A 17,219-nucleotide genomic window follows, 5' to 3' on the forward strand; every position below is an offset into this window, starting at 1 on the left:
GTGGGCTAGTTAGCCCCCAGGGGCCCTCAGGATTTAAGGGGAATTATTTCCCCAACTTAAAACGCGCCATAGGGTGTGTTTGCACACATCACCTCAGGCCCCGTCCCCTCCCTTCCCCACTGTGTAAACACGCCCTGTGGCCGTTTTTTAAGTTGGGAGATTAAGTCCCCTTGAATCCTGAGGGTCTCTAGGGGTCAAAATAGCCCACTAGGTACGTCCAGTAAGCGCCATTGCAGAGAGGTGTAAAAAGGGGCACGGCCTGCACCACCTCTCTGCAATGCAGATCAGTGGCGCTTACTGGAAGCACCTGGTGGGCTAGTTGGCCCCCAGGGTCCCTCAGGATTAAAAGGGAATTATTTCCCCAACTTAAAACGCGCCACAGGGCGTGTTTGCACACGTCACCTCAGGCCCCGTCCCCTCCCTTCACCACTGTGTAAACGCACCCTGTGGCCGTTCTAAGTTGAGAGATTAAGTCCCCTTGAATGCTAAGGGTCTCTAGGGTCAAACTAGCCCACTAGGTACCTCCAGTAAGCGCCACAGAGCTGCGTTGCATAGAGGTGTAAAAAGGGGCGTGGCCTCAGAACACCTGTCTGCAATGCAGCTCCCTGGCGCATACTGGAGATACCTGTTGGGCTAGTTGGCCACAGGGACCCTCAGTATTGAAGGGGAATTAATTCCCCAACTTACAACTGGCCAGGGGGCGCGTTTGCAGAGTGCTGCAAGGAGCGGGCGTGGCCTCCGGTGCGATGCCGGTCTTTTAATTATTTTATTTTTTTAAGAAGGAGGGCTGTGTTGCCCCCATTCTTTTTCTAATTTATTGGCCCTGGGGACCCCATCCCCCTGGGCCTGCACCCTAATTTATTTAGTTGAAAAAAATTAATTTGGCCCTCCCAAGGCCTTAATCGGCCCCGGGGACCCCAACCCCTAGGTCATGGCCTTTTTTTATTATTATTCTTTAGGAGGGAGGCTGCATTGCCCCCCTCCTCAGGCCACTTATGGCCCCGGGGACCCCATCCCCCGGGGCCAGTCTTTGTTTTTTATTATTTAAAAAAAATATATATTTATAGAAACACCTAGGACATGTTGGACAAATCGTATGTACTTATCACCATGACGATTTGCGTGATATTCATTAAAAGGCGACTATGCGAGGGCATTAGGTGGCGCCAGCCAAGATGGCCGCAACGGTGTGAGGCTCCTGGCTGCCGGACCCTTCGTAGTCGCCCCACATCCGTGGATGCTGTCCTAGGCTGGATCCGTTGTCCGCCGAGTGTGGAGGTCCCGATACCCGACCCTCGGAGCGAGTTTGGCCCATCTTGGTGCTTCCGGGGCTGAGTTGGACGGCCCGCAGCCCGCGCCGGCGCGTGGGCGGAATCCTTCAGGCTCCCTGTGCGGCTCCATCTGCTGCGAGAGGCCCCGGTGCACCACGAGGGGCGAGGGTCGCACGATCCTCATCGGCTGCTGCGGACCCGGAGGGCAGACGCGTTGCCCGTGCTGCTCCTTCCTGGCACCTACTTGGCGGCGGTGAGGCTCCGGTCGATGGGTAGACCGACCCGCTTCAGCCTCGACGGCCTGGGGCCACCCGGGGCTTGTGTTGCTGCTGCCTCCCGGGGGATGGGTCGCCCTGGCCGCCCCGCCGTGCTCTCCTGACGACCCCCTGGCTGGCTGCATCTGGAGGTGGCGTAGGCGAAGAGCGGCTGCCCCGTGATCGGAGGAGCTGAGACCCGTTGATCCGCTTCTGAGGTGAGCTGGGGGAGGCGAGGCTCGACGGACGCTGCCCGGGGGTGGTGAGGCCCTTGTCGGCGGGCGGATCGGCCCGGGGCGGAAGCTGCAGCCGGCGTGGGACGACCCCCCCCGGTGCCCTTGATGTAGACCGGCGCGGACTGCGGTGGTGGCCCCCCTGGGGACCTGCGCCCCCCAACTCGGGCGCGTGGCTGGCTGAGGGGGGCCTCCCCATCGCGCCCTCTCTGGAGCCGCGTCTTGCCCCTTGGACCTGGGGGGGGTTGGGCTGTCGGCCCCTGACCTCCTGCTGCCTTGACCACACCGGCGTCCCGGTGGCCCTCCCCCACAGTTCACCGTTGGGCACCGGTGCGGGCGGACATTCTGGTTGGTGGCCCCCCCCCCGCTGTGGCGACAGCGCTCTGGCCCGGATCCAACGGAGTGGCCGGGTTGCGCCCCTGTTCCTTCCTTTCCCATCGCCCTCTCCCCTCTCCTGCCTGTGTTCCATCGGTCCGCCATGGGCAAGGAGAAGGGCCCTAAGTTGCCGGGCACGTCTCATCAGACGCGGATCGACCAGTTCGCCAGCTCGGACCCTCCGGGCGGGGGGGGGGGACCTGACTGTCATCCTCCAAGCCATTGATGCCTCCCGCACCTCCCTGGAGGGGATGGTTGGGGAGGTGAAGGTTGATGTCGCGCTTTTACGGCAAGATCTCCGCAACGCCACAGCCCGCATTATGGAGGCGGAATCCCGGATCTCGACAGCGGAGGACGACATTCACTTGCTGCAGGATCAGGTCCGGGAGCTCACCACCCACTCCAAGGAACTGCACAGGCGGGCAGAGGATGCCGAAAATCGCGCCCATCGCAACAACCTTCGCCTGGTGGGCTTTCCGGAGGGAGTGAAGTCTGGCCGTGCCGATGATTTCCTTGAGCAATGGTTCAAGTCCTGGATGCCGGAGAATGGGCTGTTGACTTGGTTCGTGGTGGAGAGGGCGCACCGGTCGCTGGCGGACAGACCCCCCGTGGGGGCTCCCCCGCGCCCGTTTATCCTTCGGATCCTCAACTTTCGGGACAGGGACGCTATCCTGCGGGAGGCACGAGTGCGTGGGCCTTTGACCTTTAACAACCACACCATTATGGTTTTTCCGGACTACACCCGGGAGGTCCAGGAACAGCGCCGTTCCTACATGGATGTGAAGCAAAAGCTGCGCTCCCTGGGTCTTCAATACCAGCTCCAGTTCCCGGCCCGCCTTCGTGTTGTCTTCCAGGACAAGACATTGTTCTTTGATACCCCCCGGGCGGCCTGGACTTGGCTCACTGAGGAACGGCCTCTGCGCCCACCCGCGGGGGTGTCCTCCGCTGCGGGGTCTCGAGGCCGCGAAGCGCCCGTAACCCGACGACCACGGCGCAGGAAGCGTACGCAGTCCCGGCTGCGCCGAGGAGTGGCGACGATCCGGACCCGGTCCGCCAACGCTTCTGAGAGACTTGTGAGGGGCTCGTCGGCCTCCTCTGACGCATCGTCTAGGGCGGCAGGGGGACCCCGGCGTTGCTTGTCGCCCAGGCCGGGGGGATCCCCTGTCCCTCTCACCGTACAGTCGGACTTATCTGACCTTTCCCGCAGTCCTGCCCTGTGATGTGTGATCTGCCCCGGGTATCCACGGGGGGAGACGGACTTGTTCGGGGGCGGGGAGCAGGGGACTTTGCACTCTTACGCCTTCTCGCCACTACCTAGGCTGTATCACTGAAATCCGTACCTCTGGAGGGGTCCACTACGCTCTTATACCCGAGCATCTAAGCTTGGGGTCTTGTACCTGTTGGGTTTGTTCGGGCGACATATGCTTCCGTTTTTGAAGTGTAGGGTGGGGGGTGGGGGCCTGGGGTTGGGGGCCTGTTGGTTGTTTCTTTCTGGGGGAATGTTTTGTTTGGGTTGGATTTGTCTTTCTTTGAATGTCTTTCACTACACCACACTCAGTGCATCGCCGTGCCTCTCCACACACCCACCCGCGCATGCCCCACTGCCGCTCACCCTCATGCGCAGTTCAATGCTCCTCCCCGGTGTGGGGCCCATGGTCCTGGCCTTTCACGGCCATCCCATCTTTACAGTGCTCTACTCTTACCATTCCCATGGGTGATCTCACCTCCAGGGCCCGCGTGCGCATTCTGTCATGGAACGTGAACGGATTATTGGACAGACTCAAACGTACTGCAGTCCTTAAGTATGCCCAGCGCGCCGAGGTCGATGTCCTCCTGCTCCAGGAGACCCACCTGCTGGGTGAGAGGTGCCCCTTCTTGGCCAGGTACGGGTATGACCGGGTGTGGCACTCGGGATACTCTCGCGGATCTCGGGGAGTCGCCATCCTGCTGCGCCGCTCCGTCCCCTTTGTCTTTTCCCGGGTGATCCGAGACCCCCAGGGGATGGGGATCGCTATTAGCGGTACGCTGGATGGTCGGCCGCTCAATTTCCTGTCACTCTACGCGCCACCCATTGAGTTGTCCAGGGCACTATCCCAAGCCGCATCTATGTTGGCTGCTCTCCCACCGGGTGCGGTTGTTGTGGGAGGGGATTTTAACGCTGTCTCCGCCTCGCCACTGGACTCCTCCGGTCTGGTATCGGCGCCCCGCGCCGCGGGCTAAGCAGCTGGTGGGGTGGGCAGAAGCTCAGGGCTTATGCGACGCTTGGCGTATTTGGCACCCGCACACGCGGCAGTACACCCACACCTCAGCCGCCCACCACACTCACGCGCGGATCGACGCTATCTTTGTCCCCTCCACCGACTGTGCGGGCATCCAGGCCGTCCAAATCCTTCCTAGAGGGATATCTGATCACTCACCTGTCCTCCTGGGGCTGGGCTCCCCGCCCCAGGGGGCCCGTCAGATGTGGCGCTTCAACGCCTGGTTTCTCCGGGATCGGAAGCTCTGCAAGGGGGTGGGATCCGCGTTGGTGCAGTACTTTGGCGACAACGACGGGTCAGTCTCATCGGCGGGGACCCTCTGGGAGGCGGGTAAGGCCACCGTCAGGGGGGCCGCCAAGGCGCTGGTGGTGCGCCGCCGTCAGACGCAGCTCCAACAACTCACTGCCTGCGAGGCCCGGGCGTTGCGTTCGGAGCAATCGCTACCCGCGGATGGAGATCCGGCTGTAGATAGACAGCTGCGGCTTTTACGGGAGGAGATTCGCCAGCGGTCGTTAGACGCGGCCAAACTCCTCTGGCAGTCCTCGGTGGCACGGGTCTACGGGTGGGGTGATAAGAATGGTGCTCTGTTACACCGGCTGGTTACGTACTCGGTGGCGTCGCGTATTATCCCGGCGGTCACTGATTCGGAGGGCCAGCTTCAGTCCTCCTCCGTGGCCATGGCAAACGCCTTTGCTCAATATTATGCGCAGTTATACCGCGCCCGGGCGCCGGAATTGTCCCTAGTTTCGCTACTTGCAGCTCATAATCTAAAGCTTCCTTGCCTTCGGTCCAGTGATTGGGAGAGCCTGGAGGAACCCATCTCTCTAGAGGAGATTGGGGAGGCGATAGGGCACACATCCGCGGGAAAGACCCCGGGACCGGATGGATTCCCTCAGGAATTTTATGCCGCCTACAAGGACCTTCTGACACCTCGGTTGAGCGCCCTGTATGCCGAGGCGGTTAAACGCGGCTCCTTTCGCCCAGAGGCCGACATGGCCACGATTGTGGTTTTGCCCAAGTCCACACCACCCTCTTGTGATAGGTCGGCCTATCGGCCGATTTCCCTCATTAATACGGATATCAAAATCTACGCGGCGGTCCTGGCGCAGAGGCTTCGGCCCTTCTTGCCGCACCTGGTCCATCCTGACCAATGTGGCTTCATGCCGGATCGGGGTACTCGCCACTGCCTGCGCCGCCTTCATGTAGCTCTGGCCCACCGCATATCCCCATATCTCACGCTCCTACTCGCCGACTTCGAGAAGGCTTTTGATTCGGTTGGGTGGCCCTATCTATTCGAAGTCCTGGCTCAGTTGGGTTTCGGCCCCAAGTTTGTCGGAATGGTGCGGGTCCTTTACGCGTCTCCTCGTGCTAGAGTGCTAGTTAATGGGGCGTTGTCGCGGCCGTTTCGGATCGGCCGGGGGAAGCGGCAGGGGTGCTCGCTGTCGCCCCTCCTCTTTGCCCTTGCTATGGAACCCCTGGCCGCCCTGGTCCGCGCAGATCCTCTTCTTCGGGGCTGGGAGTGGCCGGACCTTGTGCCCGACAAAATAGCCCTTTATGCGGACGATGTATTGCTGTACCTTAGCGACCCGGCCCAATCTGGTCCCCGTGCGCTCCATCTCTTGGGCCTTTTCGGCCGTGCGTCCGGCCTCTATTTGAACCCACACAAATCGGTCCTAGTGCCTCTGCACCCCTCCCGGGAATGCTTTGACTGGCAGGACAGGATTCCCCTCCGCCGGCTGTCCTTTAAATACCTGGGTATTTGGATCTCTCTTCTCCCAGAGTTGAGCTGGGCCCTTAACGTGGCCCCCTTGGTCAAGAGGGCCAAGGCTGATCTAGAGCGCTGGCACTCGCTCCCGCTTAATCCGCTGGGGAGGGTGGCACTCTACAAAATGATGGTCCTCCCCCGGTTCCTTTACGTACTACAAAACACCCCCGTGTCCTTTCCACGGCCTTGGTTCCGCGAGATGGACGGGTTGGCTACTCGATTTCTCTGGGGTGGGGGGAGACCGCGGCTGGCCCTCGCTACGTGTCGCCTGCCTACCTTCGATGGAGGGCTCGGTATGACCAATCTCTACCTCTACTATTTGGCCACTCGCCTCCTCGTTATTCATGATTGGTTCGGAGGGGGATGGTCCGACCCGGCCTACAGGGTGGAACTAACTGCCTTGGGTTTCCCCTGCATTTTGGATCGTCTGTATGGTGCCCCCATTCCCGCTTCCTGCCCCGACATCACTAGAGTGATCTTTTTGGCCTGGCGGGCGGCGCTCCGTCACACCCGGTGGACCGGGCGGCTGACTCGCGCCACCCCCCTTTGGCATGGGACATGGTTGCGGGACGTTGCTGCCCTGGAAGGTTTTCGATCATGGGACCTGCTCGGCATCTCCCTGCTGGGGGACGTCTGGCGGGGGGGACGCATGTGCTCCTACGCGGAGCTGCAGGCACGCTTCTCTCTACACTCATCACAATTTTACAAGTACCTCCAGCTGCGCCACGCCATCCGCACCTACACTCCCCTGGATGTTCGGTTGCCGGACCATAGTCCCCCGGAAGCTCAGGTCCTGCTGGGTAACCTAGGGAGGGGGGGTATTTCCCGTATACACCGTACTCTTATTAACAACACCCCCGCGGTCCAGGACGGGGCCCCTGGACGAGGTGGACTGGCGGGACGCCCTTATGGCCCCCCGGCTGGTGACGGCCTCAGCCAAGCTACGGCTGATTCAAATATACTATCTCCACACAGCATACCTTACTCCGGCGCGTCTACACCGTGCGGGCCTCTCAGCTGACGCCTCTTGCCCCCGCTGTGGTTTTGACCCGGCCGACTTCATTCATATGGTGTGGTCCTGTCCGGATCTTGGGGATTACTGGAGGGGCATAGAGACTGATCTCACTGAGGTTCTGGGCTGGGAAGTGCCACACAATCCTAGACACGCCCTGCTGGGCATCACTGATGGTCTACAGGGTACCCGCGCAGAGAAACTGTTCCTTATGACTGCGTTCATGGTGGCCAAACGGGATATTGCAGTGGCATGGAAGCACTCACAACCGCCTACCTTGGCCAAATGGAGTGCTGGTGTAGACTGGTGCGCGGCCCAGGAACGGACTCTCTACCAGGCGAGGGGTTGCCCCAAGAAATATCGCAGAGTATGGGGGAAATGGTTGGGCAATGTATTCTGAGTGGGTGTGTTGGGGGGTGGGGGCGGGGGGTGAGGCTTTGGGTGGGGATGGGTGGAGATAGGTCTAATTCCGTGTACTTGCACAGTGGTGGTTTGTCCGGCTCAATGTTCCTTATTGTGTTTTTTACAAAACCTAATAAAACTTGTTTATCAAAAAAAAAAGGCGACTATGCATACAATGAATCCACGTGGAATGTATTTACACCACTAGTGAAGCTCTGACGTGTCTGACGCCCTACCGTGCCTAATCCCGGTGCCCCCGCCGCTGGGTACTCTCCAAGTAGACACCCTTGTTGTTTATTTATACAAACATGGGTAGCTATTGACGGGCACATTTAATACACACGCACACCAAGCCATTCAAAGGGGATTCGACAAAAATTCGACCAAACTATGCAAGAAACCCCCCTCACGGTTAATAAAACACACATTCACCGCCAGATGTGTAATACTTTTTATTTTACTCTCTGGAAAGGAGACGAACCTTACTTGAGAGTCACAGCGTGCTCCTGGCTGAACCCAATGCTGTGTTACACCCACCAGTGCCCGCCGAGTGCCACACACCTCTGTGTTGTATTCCACCAGCTAGTGCGTATGCTATGACACTCTCTAGCCCATGTGCACTGTAACACCACCCCGTGAATATGTCATGCCACACTTGCCTTCGCACGGGTTATATTGCCCCATCTAATGTGCCTTCCTCGATGCCTATGTTATAACGCACAGCGCTATGCCATACATATTACAATCTGGGATCCATATCTTTGTCACAGTGCATATGCAACGTTACACTCCCCAGCACATATTTTATATTACAACTTTAGAGACTAGTTAGGTTACACAACACTGCCCTGTGCATATTACACTCCAAGGCGCATATCGCATAGCACACGCTAGTGTCTGTGCTATCTCGCGCTCTCCAATGAATCTGTCATTGCGCACAATGTATTGCATATTATATTTCACGCCCCGGTTAATCTTATATCACACTTTTTGGTGCATAGTTTATACCATATACTATATCTAGTTTTCATTTTCAATTGTGCTCTATATAACACACCGTCCACCTACCCTTTTCACGGGCATTACATTTTGCGATGGGGGTGGAGGGTCAGGGGGTGTTTCTGCCAAGTGAGCCCGGAGTCACAGTCACAAACGTCCTCTTCTTCCTGAATAAAAGTGAGATTATGCTGCATACTTGTTCATATTTTAAGTAGTTCGCACAGACACACATTTTAAAAACAATAAAGTTCCTAATACCCACCTTCTCTGAACAGTTAGCTTGCTGCCCCATCCACCTCCTCCCTATCCTCTGTTGTCTGAATCCATGGACTAGCCTCCTCCCTCCTGCCATGCATGGTCTGATGTACTGCCACTGCCCTCCATTTAGCATGATGTACCAGTCCACTCCTCCTGCCCTCCATTGCCCAATTCGATGGCCCATCATTGACCTCCTGCTTAGCCTCTGTGCTTAGCTTGCTGCCCCTATTCTCCTTCCCCCTGCCCTCCGATGTCTTTGTGCATGCCCCTGCTCCATCCTTTTTGCCCACCATGTTCCATGGACCTGCCACTCCTATCTACTCTGAGTGTTCTGTTGAGCTGCCACTCACCTCCCACCTGCCTAGCATTGTCAGATGACTGTAACCTGTCCCTGCCACCTCCACCCTGCCTGTCCACATGCCATGCCCCTATCCCCTTCCTCCTGTCCTCCATGGTCCATTTTACTGCCACACCCTTCTGCCCTCCCTGGTCTGTTGTGCTGCAACTGCTCCTCCTGCCTGCGCCGCGCGGTCTGTTGTGAGGGCCCCTTCCCCTGAACTCTCTTGTCTGTGCCCAGGTCCTGACCCTCCCTTCTATCCTCCATGGTCCTTTGTGCATGCCCCTGCACCCTCCTTCTTGCCCATCATAGCCATTGTGCTGCCACTAACCCTCCCGCTTGCCATGCATGGTCTTCTGTGCTGCCATGGCCCCTCCCACCTTCTCTGTGTGGTCAGCTAGCTGCCCCAGACCCCTCTCACCTTCCCTCCATGGTCTGTGTGTATGCCATCATAGTCTCACTGTTGCTCTCCATGGTGTGTCTTGTTCCTAGTGTCTATCCTGCCTGACCTCCATGGTCATCTTGCTGCTCCTGCCCTGCCCCCTTGACCCCAGCCCTCTGTTTTCATGTGCAGACCCCTATTCCCTCCCTTCTGGCTTGTCTGTTCCATTGTAATGCCCCTGATCCGTCCCTCCTGCCCTTTATGGTCTGTTATGCTGCAGCTTTCTCTCCTGTCTGTCCATTATGGTCAGCTAGCTAGCATTGCCTCTTTCCCCTCTGTTCTCTGTTGTCCATGTGCATGGTCCTGTCCCCTCCCTATTGCTTTCTATGGATTGTTGTGCTGCACTCCCGTCCCGCATGCCCTGTGTGGTGTATTGTGCTGCTGCAAACCCTGATGCCTGCCCTGTAGGGTCAGTTTGGTGCACCTCTCCATGTCCCTCCTGTCCTCTGTTATCCGAGTCCATGTCCCTACCGCAATTCCTCCTGCCTACCATGATCCAATGTACCATACTTGCGAACATTTTGAACTTGGTGTGAGAAGTTGGCCTGATGTTTGATGTCACTAGTTCTAGTGTACACCTTATATCAGTCCAAACAACCCTTATGGTGATTGGTTGTAAAGTCAACCTTATAGACCAGCTATCCTAGTGGTAGCATGGACAAGAGCAGTCTTAGGCTAAACTCTGAATGGCATGTGAAGCCAGCTGTGATACCATATATAATCCCTTGAATACCAAATGAGAGGACACCACAACAGATATATATATAAAATAAAGTGTATTTATTCTAGACAAACCCTCAGCACTCTTTATGAGATTAGAGGTAAGTACAACACAGTCTTATTTATGCATACATTAAGTCACACAGGTAAGTAATACAGTTAGGCCCTAGGGGCCACGCAAACCATATACTAAAGAAGTGGTATAAGGACCACTGTCACGGAAATAGGATAGGCCTAGGCCTAGGGAATCGCTGGGGCTACACTACACTAGCAACAGTTAGGAAGTGGGAGGCCCACGGGATTCAGGTGCAGAGTGGAAACACTCACGCGTAATGCGTAAAAGTCGATAGAATTACTAGCAGTTAGAAATTAACAGTTTAAGGACACTTCTGAAGCAGCTAGAGAGTCGAGACTCGGAAACTAGACCCTAGGATAGTCACTACCCTTGTGAGCACCGAAGTACCTAAGTTACCTAGCCCACGGGCTGCGGGTGCATAGGTGTGAACTTGCGTCGGGTTTCGTCGTGGACTTCTATGGATGCCTGAAGGAAAGTTGCTGACAGGCAGTCAGTGAAGAGTGTCCGTGGATCCCAAGGCTGGGATCAAGAAGAGAGGAGACCGGCAAGCAGAAGGGACAGAGTCAAGGTCACTAGCCAGTGACCACGTGGAACCAGGAAGGAACCAGGCGATGTCGTGAAGATTGCAGGTGAAGGTGAAGCTTGTCGCTGCAGCCACGGGGACCAGGAGACGTCGAGGACGACCAGGACCAGGAGGCGAGCTGTCCCACGAAGGCTCTTGCTGTCGGCGGTGTCAAAGTTGAACTAGGACTCACCAAGCCTTGGCAAGCGGAACCCACGAAGAACGGAGGACTTGCTTCTGGTGCAGACCAGGAAGGTCTGGGGTGCTTCTCTTTTGCAGGGAAGCGGGAGCCAGTCTGGAGGAGCCAAACCAGCAGTGAATATTTCAGGATGCGTCGTCACAGAGGCCACTAGCCAACGGGCAAGCAACCGGACAAGCGCGGCAAGCAGGAAAATGCAGAAGGGCCCCACGCAGGACTCGTGGAGTGTGGGGGGCTGATCTTCGGTGCAGATGGTGCTTGGGGCTGGGGCTTCTCAATCCCCGGTGCACAACTTCGAGGGTGCCTCAGAAGCTGCGCTGGAAGATACTATCCACTTTTCCCAGGTAGCCGGTCCCACGTCTCTCGTGACCTCCACGGATCTCAGCTCGGCTGTGGATGTGGATCAGGGTCAGAGAAGTCTGGAAGTCAAGGCTCTGGTCGGGCTCTGCAGTCGGTCCCTCGTAGAACTTCAGCAAAGCAAAGGGTAGTCTCTTGATGGTGCCTGTTTGCACAGGGTAGCCACTCCTTGGCCACAAGGGAGATTCTTCAGTCTTCTTCTTTCGTCGAATGTCGAAGGTCCAGAGTTTCTGTTCAAGTTGCAGGTTCAGGATAATCTAATCTCCTGGGGCCCAGCTACCACTCTTATACTAATCTGGGGGGCTGGGTTGCCTGCTAGGTCACGCCTTATGGGTGGGACCTGGGAGGGGGGTGGTTACACCCCCTTCCCTTTGTCCAGTTTCGCGCCAGGACTGGGGCTGGAGTGCCCCAGCACCGGTTTGAACTGGACTATGCATGGGACACCTTGTGTGCCCCAGGCATGTCTCATTCCTTTCAGCCCTCCCTGCCCCAATACACTAAAGTCTGTCTGGGGAGGTGCTAGCACCTCCCCAAGCAGGAAACCTATTGTCCAAGCCTCCCTTGCCGGGATCACTCCCAGCAGCAGGAGGTCAGACTTGTGTCTGTGGCAGCAGCATCCATTTTGTGATGCTGCGGCTTGCGTTAGAGTTAAACAGCAAAGTAGGATTTTAACATGTCTCTCCCTCTAGAAGGGGGGAATAATATCCTCATCACCAGAAATGGTATGGGGGTATTATTCCAAAGTGTTAGACACCTTACACGACATGTTTTGATAAAGCCAAACCATAGTTACCATAACCGTTTAAGATTATAAGGCACTTTAAGAGTATATGGTAGGCTATATCATAGAACAGCTATAAGGACATGGTTCCGAAAGCTGCAGACAGGCTCAGCTCATGCTAAAGCACCATCTCACATGTTACCAAGCACTCTGCCTCCAGGATTGTTAAGACCTGCCATAGGAGTGGCTGATAGGTACACATGTGTCTATATATAAGGGTAGATATAGGCATACTATATCTAAGCAAGGGGTGATTACACAACCTTGCCCCAGCTGAGTGATCAGCCAGTTGTGTCTGATTGGAAGGCCAGACCAGGGGTGGCATAATACATGCTGCAGCCCCTGGGAGGCCTACGGTACACCTATGCCCTGGGTACCTAGGGTACACTGTACAGGGTCCAATAAGGTGATCCTTACCAATTGGTTATGTACCTAGGGTACATGGAGTCCATTTTAAAGAGAGAGCAGACAGCCTGAGACCCTGAATGGCAGGATCTCTGGCCAACTAAGTCGAAAAACCAGCTAGACACTAGGCATAAAGTTGGGGGTAACCATAGTCAGATATCCACCTTCCTACACTTGGTAAGAGGGAGATTTTGAACAAAAACTGGGGTATTGATTTTCCCCTTTGAGTCACATTGAAAAAGAGGAGATTGTAGACAGGAGACAGATCAAATAAAGCCCATTTGAGCTTAAAAACATTGGACGTTTCCTGGCTGAAATGGGTCTGTTGGCATGTATGGTTGTACTACCACTGCCTCTTCCTTCTGCCCACAATGGTCTATTATATTGCCACAGCATCTCTTGCCAGTCTTGTATTGTTGGTTTGTTGCCCCTACCCCCCTTTACACTGCCCTCCATAGTCTGTTGTGCTGCCGCTGCCCTTCCTGCCTGCCCAGTGTGGTCAAATTGTTGCCTCTGAACTCTCCTACCTGCCTTCAATTTTCAGAGTCCGTGCCCCTGGCCTCTGCCTCTCAACAGTATCCCAATGAACAACTAGATTGCTAACATTCTATATTTATTACAAAAGTGTGGAACGCCTGACGTCATCTTGATGTAATCAAAACTGTAATACCTAGAGCATTTCCTTTAGAAATTACATATATGAAAGGGTCTTATTTGCATCAAAATTATGGTTAGTGCTCTAAAAAACTAAAATGAGGACATATTTTCTGAGTTTTCAAATAGCGACAAAGAACTTTTAAATTATTTGTAATCTTTATGTTTTTTTATCCAGTTGACCACTTGATTAAATGTTGCACCTAGGGGAGAGGATGTGGTGTTACTTCCAGAGCTGCAGACTTTGCAACTGGGGAACCAGGTTGGAGTTTCTGCTTCAGCTCAACATTCTGTGATTCTGGTCAAATCACTTAATCTCCCCATGTCTACAACCAAAATGAATTTGATCTTGTGTGATGTAACCAATGCTCATGTAAAGCACTCCAATACCGGACAAGTCTGCACTATAGAAAACTGCAAATACACAAAAAATAAGTGTTTTGCACACTTCTGTCATTGGGCTACATGTGGGCTACATCTGGGTGATATTTGTGCTGCATTTGGGCTCTTTTGTCTCTGGTGGCCATCTTGGGAGATTTATTTATTATGAAGTTTCCTAATTTCCTCATTTACTGCAGTCTCCTCAGTAGGAAATACTTTCAGTTTTTTACTTAGGTTCCATCAAGAAGGCATTCAGATGTGTCCCACATTTGCCATAAATTCTGAATGTTAGCACTCTAGTTGCTCATTAGATCACTGTAGTAAAGCTACTGCTCACCAGGGAAGTCTGCTGCTGGTATTCAAAGTGCATGTTTCAGTCTGCATGTCAGAATTTTTTTATGAAATAGAAGAGGATTTGAGAAGTCAAAATGTGCCCTAATTTTTCTTTCTGCAGCACTAATCATAATTTTTATGGCAAAATGAACCCCCTCATTTTGTTCCTTTGTAAATTAAATGTTTTAAGTGTTACCACTTTATTCCAATCAAGATGGCTTCAAGGTGTGCCATACTTTTGTCATAAGTAAGACTATTAGTGCTCTAGTTGTTCTTTAGAACACTCTGGGACATTCTGTCATTGGGCTATACTTGGGCTACATCTGGGTGATATTTGGGCTCTTTTGTCTCTGGTGGCCATCTTGGGAGATTTATTTGTTATGAAGTTTCCTAATCTCCTCATTTACTGCAGTCTCCTCAGTAGGAAATACTTTCAGTTTTTTACTTTTTTTCCATCAAGAAGGCATTCAGATTTGTCACACATTTGCCATAAATTCTGAATGTTAGCACTCTAGTTGCTCATTAGATCACTGTAGTAAAGCTACTGCTCACCAGGGAAGTCTGCTGCTGGTATTCAAAGTGCATGTTTCAGTCTGCATGTAAGAATTGTTTTATGAAATAGAAGAGGATTTGAGAAGTCAAAATCTGCCCTAATTTTTTTTCTGCAGCACTAATCATAATTTCTATGGCAAAATGAACCCCTCATTCTGTTCCTTTGTAAATACAAATTTTAAGTGTTACCACTTTATTCCAATCAAGATGGCTTCAGGTGTGCCATACTTTTGTCATAAGTAAGACTGTTAGCGCTCTAGTTGTTCGTTAGAACACTCTGGGACATTCTGTCATTGGGCTATACTTGGGCTACATCTGGGGGATATTTGGGCTACATTTGGGCTATTTTGTCTCTGGTGGCCATTTTGGGAGACTTATTTGTTATGAAGTTTCCTAATTTCCTCATTTACTACAGTCTCCTCAGTAGGAAATACTTTCAGTGTTTTACTTTGATTCCATCAAGAAGGCATTCAGATGTGTCACACATTTGCCATAAATTCAGAATGTTAGCACTCTAGTTGCTTATTAGATCACTGTAGTATCACATGTTTCAGTCTGCATGTCAGAATTGTTTAATGAAATAGAAGAGGATTTGAGAAGTCACTCAAAATGTGCCCTAAATTTTTCTTTCTGCAGCACTAATAATACTTTGTATGGCAAAATGAACCCCCTCATTTTGTTCCTTTTTAAATTAAATGTTTTAAGAGTTACCACTTTATTCCAATCAAGATGGCTTCAGGTGTGCAATACGTTTGTCATAAGTAGGACTGTTAGCACTCTAGTTGTTCTTTAGAACACTCTGGGAAGCTGCAGTAGAACACAAATGAATCAACTGACAGTCTCTGCCCTTTTGGATGTACATGTTTTACTGAGAATGTCAGACTTCATTCTCACTTGACTGAGAAAGATAATGTGAATTTACAGAAAATATGCTCTCAGTTTAGCTTATAGATCACCTTCCAAACCTCTGTGGAAAAAGCATGAGAAAATAGTTTTCTCTCAAACATGATTCATGATATCACAGAAGAAGGCTTTTTCACATGGTAAAATCACCTTGGAACACACCACAATTCCTAAAATGAGTATGGTACCATCAACAAATGATTTATAATGTAACTAAAGTCTTAAAACCTTCTATTAACTGCAATGCTTTTTAATGAGGTGCTATCATGTATATTGGTCCGAAGATGGCTGCCAACACTTCTTGGATGAAGTACTGACAGCCAATCAGATCTCACGATGAGATGTGTGGTTAGGCTCCGCCCAGATATATCTATATTTTTAACTCTAATTTTCTCAGGAACTACTGAACGGATTTACACCATTTAAGCAAAAGGCACGAGTCTGAACTGAGGGCTACCTCTTTGCCAAATTTGGTGTAATTCCGTTCAGCACTTCGGGCTGTAGCTGCGTCAACAGGTCCTATGGGAAAATGCATGGGGAAAACGTGTTTTGGGACCCCCCTTTTTTCTCAGCCCCCGCTTGACGAATCACCGTGAAATTTTCAGGATAGGAGCGGACCGGAGCTGGCCAAAAGTTTGGAAAATTTTGCGAAGATTCGTCAATCGACGCCAACGTTATTCCAAATAGAATGTTGCGTATTTCCTATGGAAAATAGGTCCTAACTATAACTACCTACTGGCGACTGCCAGTAGGTAATATATATATATATATATATATATATCCAATTACCGCTCCAACGTGCATTCACGCACTCAAAGAGATACGGGCAACTTCGTTTGCTTATTGCCCAGTATTGAATTTTGTTTTTCTGTTCGGTGCATAGTCGATCATGATGCGTTTCGACCAACGCAGTGGCCTTGGTCACATGATCACGTTACGTGAAGGTTGGTGATTTATTGGATGTCTATTAGTCACATGACAACTTGGCTGCAACACAATGGAAATAGACAAAATACTTGAAAAACTGTGGTTTTAAGTGGTTTAGAATCCTGAAGTGTACTTAGTTCTAACGGTTTTTGTTGGCATTACTAAGACTGCTTGATCTGTGTTGGTAGTTTTTACCACATATTTGTCAATACGCAATCAATTATATTTAACAAATGAATGCACATTGGTTACATATACAATATAAAATGCACAAATGCAGTTATTGGGTATGTTAAAAAAGTTATTCTTATCTGCGTTATAAAATGCCAATAAAAAAGATTTTAAGAGTAAAACAACCACCATGCAACATAAATAATCAATAATTATGTCTAGAAAATGATCTGTGCAAATACTGCGATGTAAACATATTGAATATACATTGTATGTTCACCTTATTGGCTTCAAGTTTTGCGCTCAGTCAAATTGAAAGCTATTCCAAAGTGCAAGACTAGTGTGCAAAATGAGTGCAAAAATGTGCAAATTATACAAGTGTCTAAAGTGCTAAGATTGAATGAAATGCAAATAGCAGCTGAAGAATGAATGAAAGAAATTAATAAATTTGATATGTAAACATATTGCAAAAGTATTAAGACTCATTGAAATGGTTGTAAGGGAGTCCCCTTACAATAAAGTGCTGATATGCTGTAAACCTCATCTTAGTTAATAACCTCATTGGTTTTGAGCAAGGGCATTGTTTTGTGTA

Source organism: Triturus cristatus, chromosome 1_2 (genome assembly GCF_964204655.1).
Source record: "Triturus cristatus chromosome 1_2, aTriCri1.1, whole genome shotgun sequence".
Classification (NCBI taxonomy): Eukaryota; Metazoa; Chordata; class Amphibia; order Caudata; family Salamandridae; genus Triturus; species Triturus cristatus.